Here is a 10,706-nt window from a genome sequence, read left to right on the forward strand (position 1 = left end):
CTGCGGTGGGTTGGCACCCTGCCCAGGATTGGTTCCTGCCTTGTGCCCTGTGTTGGCTGGGATTGGCTCCAGCAGACCCCCGTGACCCTGTATTCGGATTCAGCAGGTTAGAAAATGGATGGATGGGTATTTCACAAATGATTTTTCTTTAATCATTTTTCATGACCGGGAAACTTCTTTAAACGTATTACATAACTTTCTTTGCAGAATTATTTCAATACTAAAAAGAATGAGATTATTGTCTCTATTTTCCTGTCCAGGCTCTTATGGGATTAGCGCTCGGTCGCTGCGAAAAAATAATATCGACGGCAGATTTACGGCGATTCGTCCTCAGCGCGATCATCACGGCGACTCCTTCGCAAGAAAGTAAAGTCGGCGCGCGTATTTAGCGACTCCACTCTCCGGAAGAGGCAAATGGGGGAAATCCGATGCGCGTCTCACTTGTATGCTCCAATATCGCATTATATTATTCATTGTCGTGTGTTGTGTTAGTTGGAATCACATAACCATTGATTACGGCGAAATGTGTTACGTAATTGCATCGGTTTTGACTGATTATTGCATTGTCATCGATACTGAACAAGTATGCAATATTTGAAGAAATTTGTTTCGGCAAAAGTGAGTTTAAAATCAGTTGCAAGATTTGACCCAAACAAACACACAGACGGAGGAGTCAAATTACTCGTAAAATCGTTCAATAATAATAAAAAAGGGAATGTTCAGTGAGGGGCTTCATTTGGTGGCCACTAGAGGGTGCTGTGGTATCTCAGATGTATTTTACCTTGGCATTGATTATGGAGTTCCAGTGTATTTTTAACACCATTCCTGACTAGACACTGGTGGGCCAGAGAGAGCAGGTGGCCAGCAGAGAGAAGACAAATAAATGTCCGGGCAGGCATAGTGGGACAGTACGATTTATTTGTCACTTGCTAGCCTCATGTCTTACTTATAATCATCCCTTATTAGTAATTTGGTTAATAAAATCTATTTTGTGGTAATAACTTTTGGTGTCATTACTGGTTGAGTAAACTCCTAGGTGGCGCTGTTCTCCTACACCACATATAAACGTTTCATTTGTTCCCCTTTTTTATTGATGAAGTTCTGATCCACTTCTCCATACGTGTATTCTTGTGATCACGGTAGGACGGAGGTTGTCCTAGCAAACTCGAAGCCAGCCATGGATGAAGAAAACTCCTCATCACTTCTGAAGTGAAATTAAAAAACCCCAAACTCCAAGCTCAGAAGTCTTTTTTGCTGCTGTTTGCCTGCACAATCCTATGAGACCCCGGCCAGCCTCTGATCCTGCCCCCTGTTTTTTTCCATTTTCCTTAGTGAAACTCAATGGCGCCCCCTAGAGCTTTTTGTTAGGTTCTATTGAACATCACCACCATTCATTTTCTAACCCACTTCTCCAGTGCAGGGTTTTGGGGGCTTGAGCCTGGCAGACAGCACTGGGCACAAGGGGAGAAGCATCCTGGGACAGGATACCAGTCCTTTATACGGTCCACCGTCCACATCCACTTTAGAGTCACCAAGTAACCTAAGAGAAGAGAGACAAGGCCAGGATTTGAACCCCCTGTAGCGCTAAAGCAGCGGCAACCACTAAAAATGCCCGCTGAGGCTCCTACCCTTTATGGAATTTGAACCCAGGACTCAGGACCTATCCATGTGGTGATAAGGCGCCAGAAGCACCTTGCAGGAGGACATATTTACTCAGAGATAGCAGCCGGAGTTCATGTTTGACGGCTCTTGCTGACTGACAGTGAGGTCTCCGAGTGTTTTATTTTCCTGTGATTAGTGTAATAATTATAAGCCACCAGCAGAGGGCGATGGATACCCAATATTGTTCTTTTTTTCCATTTCCATTTCTCCACTTAGCAGGCGCTTATATCCAAAGTGAGTTACAAAAGACATAATCGAGCAGCATTCACTCTGCAGGGCTGTTGGGCAACAATTGTGTGACAGGACAAGGTGACAGGGCTGATTACTGCAAGTGAAGACCTCAGAACAAAATACAACAGAGTTACAATTCCTAGATGGTAAAGCCTAACAGTTAATATCACCAATCAAGAGGGTCTTCAAATCCTTCTGGAACACCCTGAGGTCAGACAGAAGTCTGAATGGAGGTGGGCAGCTCGTTCCACCAGCCAGGAGCTACACATGAACCGATTCTGGGCTGAGGTTTGATACCACGTAGAGGTGGCATCCGCAGACCTGAGTGGGTGAGAAGGAGCAGAGAACTTCCCAGGTGACTCCATATACATCAGCGTGGACCCCCGGGCCACTCTGTAGGTGAGCATCAAGGAACTGAACTTATGTGCTGCTACAAGGAGCCACAGAGTGAGATGAGGAGTGACGTGTGCTCAACGTGGCATTTTGAATCTTCTGCAGTGGTTTGGTGACACATTCCAGTGCTCCTGCCACCAGAGAGTTTCGGTAGTCCAGAGGTGACGATGCCAAACACTGGACCTGAACTTGTCAGATGTGGTGTGACAACATGGTCCCTGAAGGACAGGTGGCCATCGCCCACCCCCCTAAGGCTGCGTACTGATTAGGTGGGTTTTAGTGATGATGAGCTGAGTGGAACAGAGGTGGGATGCTGAGCACCTCGCACTTGATGAAGCAGACACAGTAGCCATTAGAACATCGGACCAGTTCTGACAAGAGAAGATAACTGAGGAGAAATGCCAGTTCTTAACTTAAAGAGAAGAACATCTCGAAAAGCGAGCTGCCATTTGGAGGACTGGCCTGTGGGCAAATTGGGGGTCTGCTGCTTTATCCATGAGCCATATCATAAGTGAGAAACTGCTTGGGACTCCCTGCTTCTCCATTTCACCTCCTCACACAAGCCAGCTGGCCATTAATTCAGGACCTTGGAGTCAGGAAACATCGGCTAACCCCATTGTGCTGTGTGGGAACTCCTGTTCATGTGAAGAAGCGGATCCACGACTTCTGACTGCCAACGTGAGGGTGTCATATTGTCTCAGTACCCTGCAGCTCATCTCTCCACATGAAGTGGTCCTCGATGAGCCCCCCAGATGTCTTGAAAAATCATTTAGGACTGTTCAGTTTTACGTCTTCACATGGAGTCATCAACCACCAGGTTACCCAATTGACCTCAAAGGAGCCCACCTCACACGTAAGCATGTGGACCACTGGGTTCTAATTGCAATGTCATACTACAAATCAGACTCTCCTCCGCTTTCCAGTCACACCACCTTTAAACCCAAGCAATCGTGGCCGAGCCACCGAAGTGTCACCTGTGATAAATGGCTCGGGGCTCCTCATCCATTTTACATCCTCTCACTGGGGGCTCATGCCATGAATTTGGGACCTCTGAGGCAGAAAGCACCCGCCTACCCCATTAAACTAAAAGGAGTTATCTGCTCAACAGGACAAGCGGACCCCTGACTTCAACTTGCAACTTTGAGAATGTCACACCACGCTGTGGGATCCCTCTATCTGTGTCCCTCTGTTTCCGTCCCCTGGCAATCCCAGACAAGTCCCTAAATGTCACTGGTGACAAATCTCTCAGGGTCCGGTCCTGCCCTACTCTGTTTCAGGTGCTCACACAGAGAAGATGGCTATGAACTCTGGGCCTCAGGGTCACAAGGTACCAGATTACCCCCCCGAGATGTTATTATGAGGGTCCCATATTATGTTAAGTCCATATTATTACAGCAGCCCAGGTAAGCAGAGAGCTGAGGAGACTTCATGCCAGCAAAGCAGCGGGTCCAGATGGAGTATCACCACAACTGCTGAAGGCCTGGGGAGTCCTCTACAGCACATCTTCAACCTGAGCCTGGAACAGGAGAGAGTCCCGAGGCTTTGGAAAACATCTTGTATCACCCCAGTCCCAAAGGTATCATGTCCTAGTGAGCTGAATGACTTCTGGCCTGTCGCTCTGATGTCACATGTACTGAAGACCATGAAGCGGCTGCTGTTTCACCACCTGAGGCCACAGGTCCGCCACGCCCTCGACCCTCTGCAGTTCACATACCAGGAGAAGGTGGGAGTGGAGGATGCCATCATCTACATGCTACACCGATCCTTCTCTTACTTGGACAGAGACAGTGGTGCTGTAAGAATTATGTTTCTGGACTTCTCTAGCGCCTTCAACACCATCCAACCTCTGCTCCTTAGGGACCAGCTGACAGAGATGGCAGTAGATTCATACCTGGTGCCATGGATCATGGACTATCTTACAGACAGACCTCAGTATGTGCGTCTCAGGAACTGCAGGTCTGACATTGTGGTCAGCAACACAGGAGCACCACAGGGGACTGGACTTTCTCAGGTCCTGTTCAGCCAACATACATCAGACTTCCAATACAACTCGGAGTCCTGCCAGTTGAAAAGTTCACTGACGACACTGCTATGGTGGGCTGCATCAGGAGTGGGCAGGAGGAGGAGTATAGGAAGCTAATCAAGGACTTTGTTAAATGGTGCGACTCAAACCACCTACACCTGAACATCAGCAAGACCAAGGAGCTGGTGATGGATTTTAGGAGGCCCAGGCCCCTCATGGACCCCGTGATCATCAGAGGTGACTGTGCAGAGGGTGCAGACCTATAAATACCTGGGAGTGCAGCTGGATGATAAACTGGACTGGACTGCCAATACTGATGATCTGTGTAAGAGAGGACAGAGCTGACTATACTTCCTTAGAAGGCTGGTGTCCTTCAACATCTAAAATAAGATGCTGCAGATGTTCTACCAGATGGTTGTGGCGAGTGCCCTCTTCTACGCGGTGGTGTGCTGGGGAGGCAGCATAAAGAAGAGGGACGCCTCACGCCTGGACAAAATGGTGAGGAAGGCAGGCTGTAATGTAGGCACAGAGCTGGACAGTCTGACATCCGTGGCAGAGCGACGGGCGCTGAGCAGACTGACATCCGTGGCAGAGCAACGGGCGCTGAGCAGACTCCTGTCAATCATGGAGAATCCACTGCATCCACTGAACAGGATCATCTCCAGACAGAGGAGCAGCTTCAGCGACAGACTGCTGTCACCGTCCTGCTCCACTGACAGACTGAGGAGACCCCACACTATGCGACTCTTCAATTCCACCTGGGGGGTGGGGGGTAAACGTTAACATTACACAAAGTCATTGTCTGTTATACCTGCATTGTTATCACTCTTTAATTTAATATTTTTTTTATCAGTATGCGGCTGCTGGAGTATGGGAATTTCTCCTTGGGATTAATAAAATATATCTATCTATCTATCTATTATATAGTGCCTTTCACATCTATCTATCTATCTATCTATCTATCTATCTATCTATCTATCTATCTATCTATCTATCTATCTATCTATCTATCTATCTATCTATCTATCTATTTAGCGTCACTACCCCACACTACACCACTTCATCCTGGTGATTCCGGATGAACCCCAAAATGTCACTGGTGAGAAATCTCTCAGGAGCCCACCCTGCCCATTCTACACTAAACATGGGGGCCTCAGAGTCACAAGGCAGCATCTTACCCTTTTGAGCTAATTGGGGGTCCCCCACACAAGTGACCAAGTGGGCCTTTGACTTCAGACTGCAACTGTGAGGATGTCACAGCATACAGGGTGATCCCTCACTACACTAAATGTCACTGGACCCCCAATCTGTTACTGGTCCATAAAGTGAAAGAGACCACCTGCTTACTCCTTTGAGCTTATGGGAACTTCCACTTTGACGGGTCCTTTGGCGTGAAGCTGCAACTGACAGCCTAATTTGCACGGTGGTCTCACCCCCCCTTTTTAGCCTTGCTGCCCCTCGCTACACTCCACTTTATAGAGCCACTGATTCTGGGCTCTCTTTTTCAGGGGTCAACATAACGTTAAGGGGGCTGCATGTTCTTAGAAGTTCACACAGAAAGCATCCGGAGAAGCAAGGAGAGGTCAGTCTGCCGAAGTGCCCCCCCATCATCGCGGCCCAGGGTCAGAAGCTGGGGGCGTTTATCAGCGGCCGATCTCACAAAAGTACGACCTCCTGTGTGGTGCGCTCGATGTGGAAGCCACTTCCCGTTTCTGATAGCCCGCCATGCCAGGTGCCGGGGACGGCGTTTTCCGTTTTTTTGATGAGTAAAACTTGTTTTTGCTGCCTGCATGTTGTGGTTTGGCGATTTGGGGAAGTACTTAATTGAGGTTAATGAGCCCTGACATAATCAAGTGCGTAGGCCGCTAGGGGCCAACTACATGTTTGGGCAATCGCAGGCCTTTACGTGGTTAGGGGGGATTGCATAAGGATTACAACTGCAGGCTGGTGGGCTTCGGTAGTGATGCTTGTGAAGCCTCAGTGACATGCCAGTGTTGGCATACATCTAGAGGTTGGTGATTGTGATTATTCTGTGTGGCTTTCTTTGGTGTCGTGTCACTGTCACTATTCTGAGAAGACATGCAAGGTAGAATTTCATTGTATTATGAGCACCATAATCAGCTTGATGGCCGGTCACAGACTTATTCCAGTTCAGGGTCAGAGAGGACAGACCACCCCTGGAAGAGATGCATTACTGGGCCCAGTCAGAAGGAGCCCAGCAAACCCACACAGATATTGACTGGCATGGGATTTGAGCTCCATGAAGCTGCAGTGTTAATCACTGTGCCACCAACATGAGAAGATTATGACTAAAAGAAAAAAAAGTCTAAATCAGCCTAAATTCACACCAGCCCTTTATTTTGAAAATGCTAGAACAGGTACAGTTCTCATCGTAGAGTTGTCCTGCATGGCCGAGGCCCTTTGTGACACAAGCACGGTATTCTTCATGAGGCCTTCTGATTGGCTTAAAACGGAGGTGATTGTGATTAGTAATGGGGGGACTCATGGGAGCAGCAGCTGTGAGGGGCTGACCAACATGAACAGAAGATGTCGGTGGGAGACGCTATCGATGGCCCCCCGCAGAAGTCGCTACCATGGGCTCCGTGGCTGGCAGAGCCACTTTCTTGAAACTCCAAAATGTCTGATTCAGAGTTCATGGAATTTTTGCATGCATTTTATTGTTGATACAATGAAAAATCTCAACTTTCAGACCGTTCTTAAATTCCAACTGGGTTACAATTGGTGGGGATTTGGTGCAAAACCACAACACATAAATAAATAAATAGAAATATGGCCGCACAAAACTCAAACATCATTTTCAAGTTTGCTGACGACACAGCTGATGTAGGCCTGATCTCTTACAACAATTATGTGAGACTTGTGGCTCTTATACTTTTGCAAAAAAAGTGAATGATTTGAAATTCAATGAGCACCAACTCCTGTCTGATCCACCTAAACCGATCTTACCTTTTCTGTCAAACTTTTATCAGTCCCTGATTTCCATATGGCATAATAAATTTATAAGAACCCATCTTAGATTTGAGAATCGTTTTTGTCATGTTGCCTCAATCCTCATAAACAAAGGAATCACAAAGATTTGCCACTCAAAAAAATAGCCACATTGGCACAGGGTCTAAAACTCCAGTGTGCCATATGACAGTCCTGGGCGTGAGGTCTGGGTGGCTAGCCCACCAACTTCCCTGCTAGTTCAAAGTAGGTGCAAGCCCACCGTGTGAGCACAACTCTTCAGATGATAAAATCTTTGACTCAGATGTCACAGACCTCATCACTGAAGTCATGATCAGGGCCGTCTTAACGCACGGGTAAACTGGGCATTTGCACGGGAGCCCCACAAGCATAGGAGCCCCATGCTAATCTATGTATATTGTGACTTGCTGAGTGGATGTGTAGGTAGGGGCATCAGTGCCCTGCTTTGCCCTTTATTGCCGCTAAGATGGCTCCGGTCTATCTATCTATCTATCTATCTATCTATCTATCTATCTATCTATCTATCTATCTATCTATCTATCTATTATATAGTGCCTTTTACTTCTATCTATCTATCTATCTATCTATCTATCTATCTATCTATCTATCTATCTATCTATCTATCTATCTATCTATTATATAGTGCCTTTCACTTCTATCTATCTATCTATCTATCTATCTATCTATCTATCTATCTATCTATCTATCTATCTATCTACAATTCCGATTTTGTTAATCTTAATTTTATAGTCTTGCCTACTACACTATCTATCTATCTATCTATCTATCTATCTATCTATCTATCTATCTATCTATCTATTATATAGTGCCTTTCACTTCTATCTATCTATCTATCTATCTATCTATCTATCTATCTATCTATCTATCTATCTATCTATCTATCTATCTATCTATCTATCTATCTATGAGGGACTGGCATGGCATCCAGCCTGGCACACAATGCTGATCCCCTCACGACCCCGAGATAGATAAGCCGATGTGTGGCATAGTGGTTGAGGCTCTGGACTTCCGTTCACAAGAGCGGTAGTTCAACCCTTACTCCCCCTTACTGTGTGACCCTGAGGAAGTCACTTAGCTTGTCTGTGCTTGTGAAGGCCATCTGTCAAACATGTGATGGTAATAATAAATAAGTCACATGTCGTAAGCATAGCGTGACGTTCGGGGACTCAGTTAAGTGTTTTGAAAGTCGGGGCATTTTTAATTTAATTGTCAACCACGTGATCAAAGCCAGTAATCGCGTTGTCATTTATTACATGTGTCAATAGCAACAAGTCATATTAAAAAATAACATCGGAAGGTGAGTGTAATTGCAGCGAGTGTGTAATGCGCACGCTTCTTATTGCCACTTTGCAGTATCGAGTTGCTTTAAAGCAGAGCCCAACTGCTTGCTTGTGGCGGATCGCGCAGCTTTCCCAGATAAAAGATTCCTGCTCAGGTGATGGAAGGGCTGGTGTGCTGTTGCTGTCTGATTATGGAGGGTCTATGGCTAATTTGATGTCGTGTTTTTTAAACGTTAAATTTCTGAAAGACTCACCCAATGGACAGGTGGAATCCGTCCAGGCGCTCCAGTAGCGGAGGTGACTGCGACCTGCCAGCCACACGCGCTATTCTACTGCCGTTTCAGTGACTTGTACTGGGGAGTTGTTATGCCGTCTGGGAGAGTTTTAAAATAAAACGTACAAACAGGATGAACGAACCTCTCTTAATATAAATACAAAAGAATCAATCTTTAAGTGAATGTGTCTCCCTTGTAAGGTGACATTTTGGAAAATTCGTCAATGTTTATGAAAAAGCGAGTTTTACAAGCGTTCTGGACGGGATATCTCAACGAAAGCAGACCCTTCTCCACAAATGTCCTTGCAGATTGGGTGTCCTAAATTTCAACGGAGTGCCAGATATGAGCGTTCATCCCCTGCTGTCACAATTCATGAAAGGCGCTGCACGTTTTTGAGGCTTTCGTCACTTAAAGGCAGTTAAGCTCTTCCATTATTCGAAACGCCCTTCGTGACAGCGCAGTGATGAGCGCTGCTTTATGTGATAAAGGCTCGTGACTCATAGCTCATTGGGATTAACGCCGCGAAGCCTTTTGAAAACAAAAGAAAATAAAGATGAATGCGCCGAGTGCAAATTACTTACCAAAGGACTGTTTGAATAATGATAATCGGGCATGACCGAAACATAGTGATAAAACATAAGCGCCCATTTTTGTAAACAACCAATGAAAGGCGCTATATTGTATGACTTATTCATATACATTACAAAGCGCCTTGTTGATGTTGACGTCTCCACAGGGAAATTATGGACGTTCAAGAAGGCTTCAGGCCGCTTCACTTTCTTCATTTTGCTATGTTGCACCCTTGTGCTAAAATCATTTCAGTTCATGTTTTCCCTCATCCAGCAACACTCAGCACACCAGAACGAACTGGCAAAATCAGGCTTTTAGGAATTATTTCATATTTATTAAATACTAAGTGCTCTATGATGGGTTTAAATCTGAATAATCAACATGGACCTCAGTATTAACGCTTGCAGTGCACCATGCAAGGCATATGTTTCTGTTATATGCCGTTTGGTATGGGGTTCATAAAAGCGGTGTGGATGTTAGCAGTACGCCACCTTTAGAAATGACAAATGTAATGGATTTTACTACTGCAAATTGTGATGTGTCATCTGTGGGAAAAATAAATGAAATGCACATTTCTCTGTTATATGTCATTTGTTATGGGAATCATAAAAGCAATGTTGTTTGTTTATGATGTGCCACCTGTTGGAATGACAAATGTAATGGACGCTATTACTACAAATGTTTGTGATGCATCATCAGTTGGAATGGTAATGCAATGCACATGTCTCTGTTATATGTTATTTGGTATGGGATTTGTAAAAGCAGTGTTAATGTTTGTGATGTGCCACCTGTTGAAATGACAAATGCAATGGATTTTATTACTACTGTACACATGTTTGTGATGTGGCATCTGTGGGAATGATAAATACAATGCATATCTACAGTATTATATGCCATTTGGTATGTAATTAATAAAAGAAATGTTATTTGTTTATGATGTTCTCCCTGTTGGAATGACAAATGCAATGCATATGTCTCTGTTATATGCCATTTGGTATGGGATTTGTAAAAGAAGTATTAATGTTTGTGATGCACCATCTGTTGGAATGATAAATGTAATACATTTTATTACTACAAATATTTGTGACCCACTGTCTGTTGGAATGATAAATGCAATGCATCCTATTACTAAAACTGTTTGTGATGTACCATCTTTTTGAATGACAGAGAAATAACAATCAGACGGACACACAGACACTTATCCCAGGTGAATAAAAAAGTAGAAAAATCCCATTGGTACAAATATTCTGACCCATTGCTTTG

Source organism: Polypterus senegalus, chromosome 12 (genome assembly GCF_016835505.1).
Source record: "Polypterus senegalus isolate Bchr_013 chromosome 12, ASM1683550v1, whole genome shotgun sequence".
Lineage (NCBI taxonomy): Eukaryota > Metazoa > Chordata > Cladistia > Polypteriformes > Polypteridae > Polypterus > Polypterus senegalus.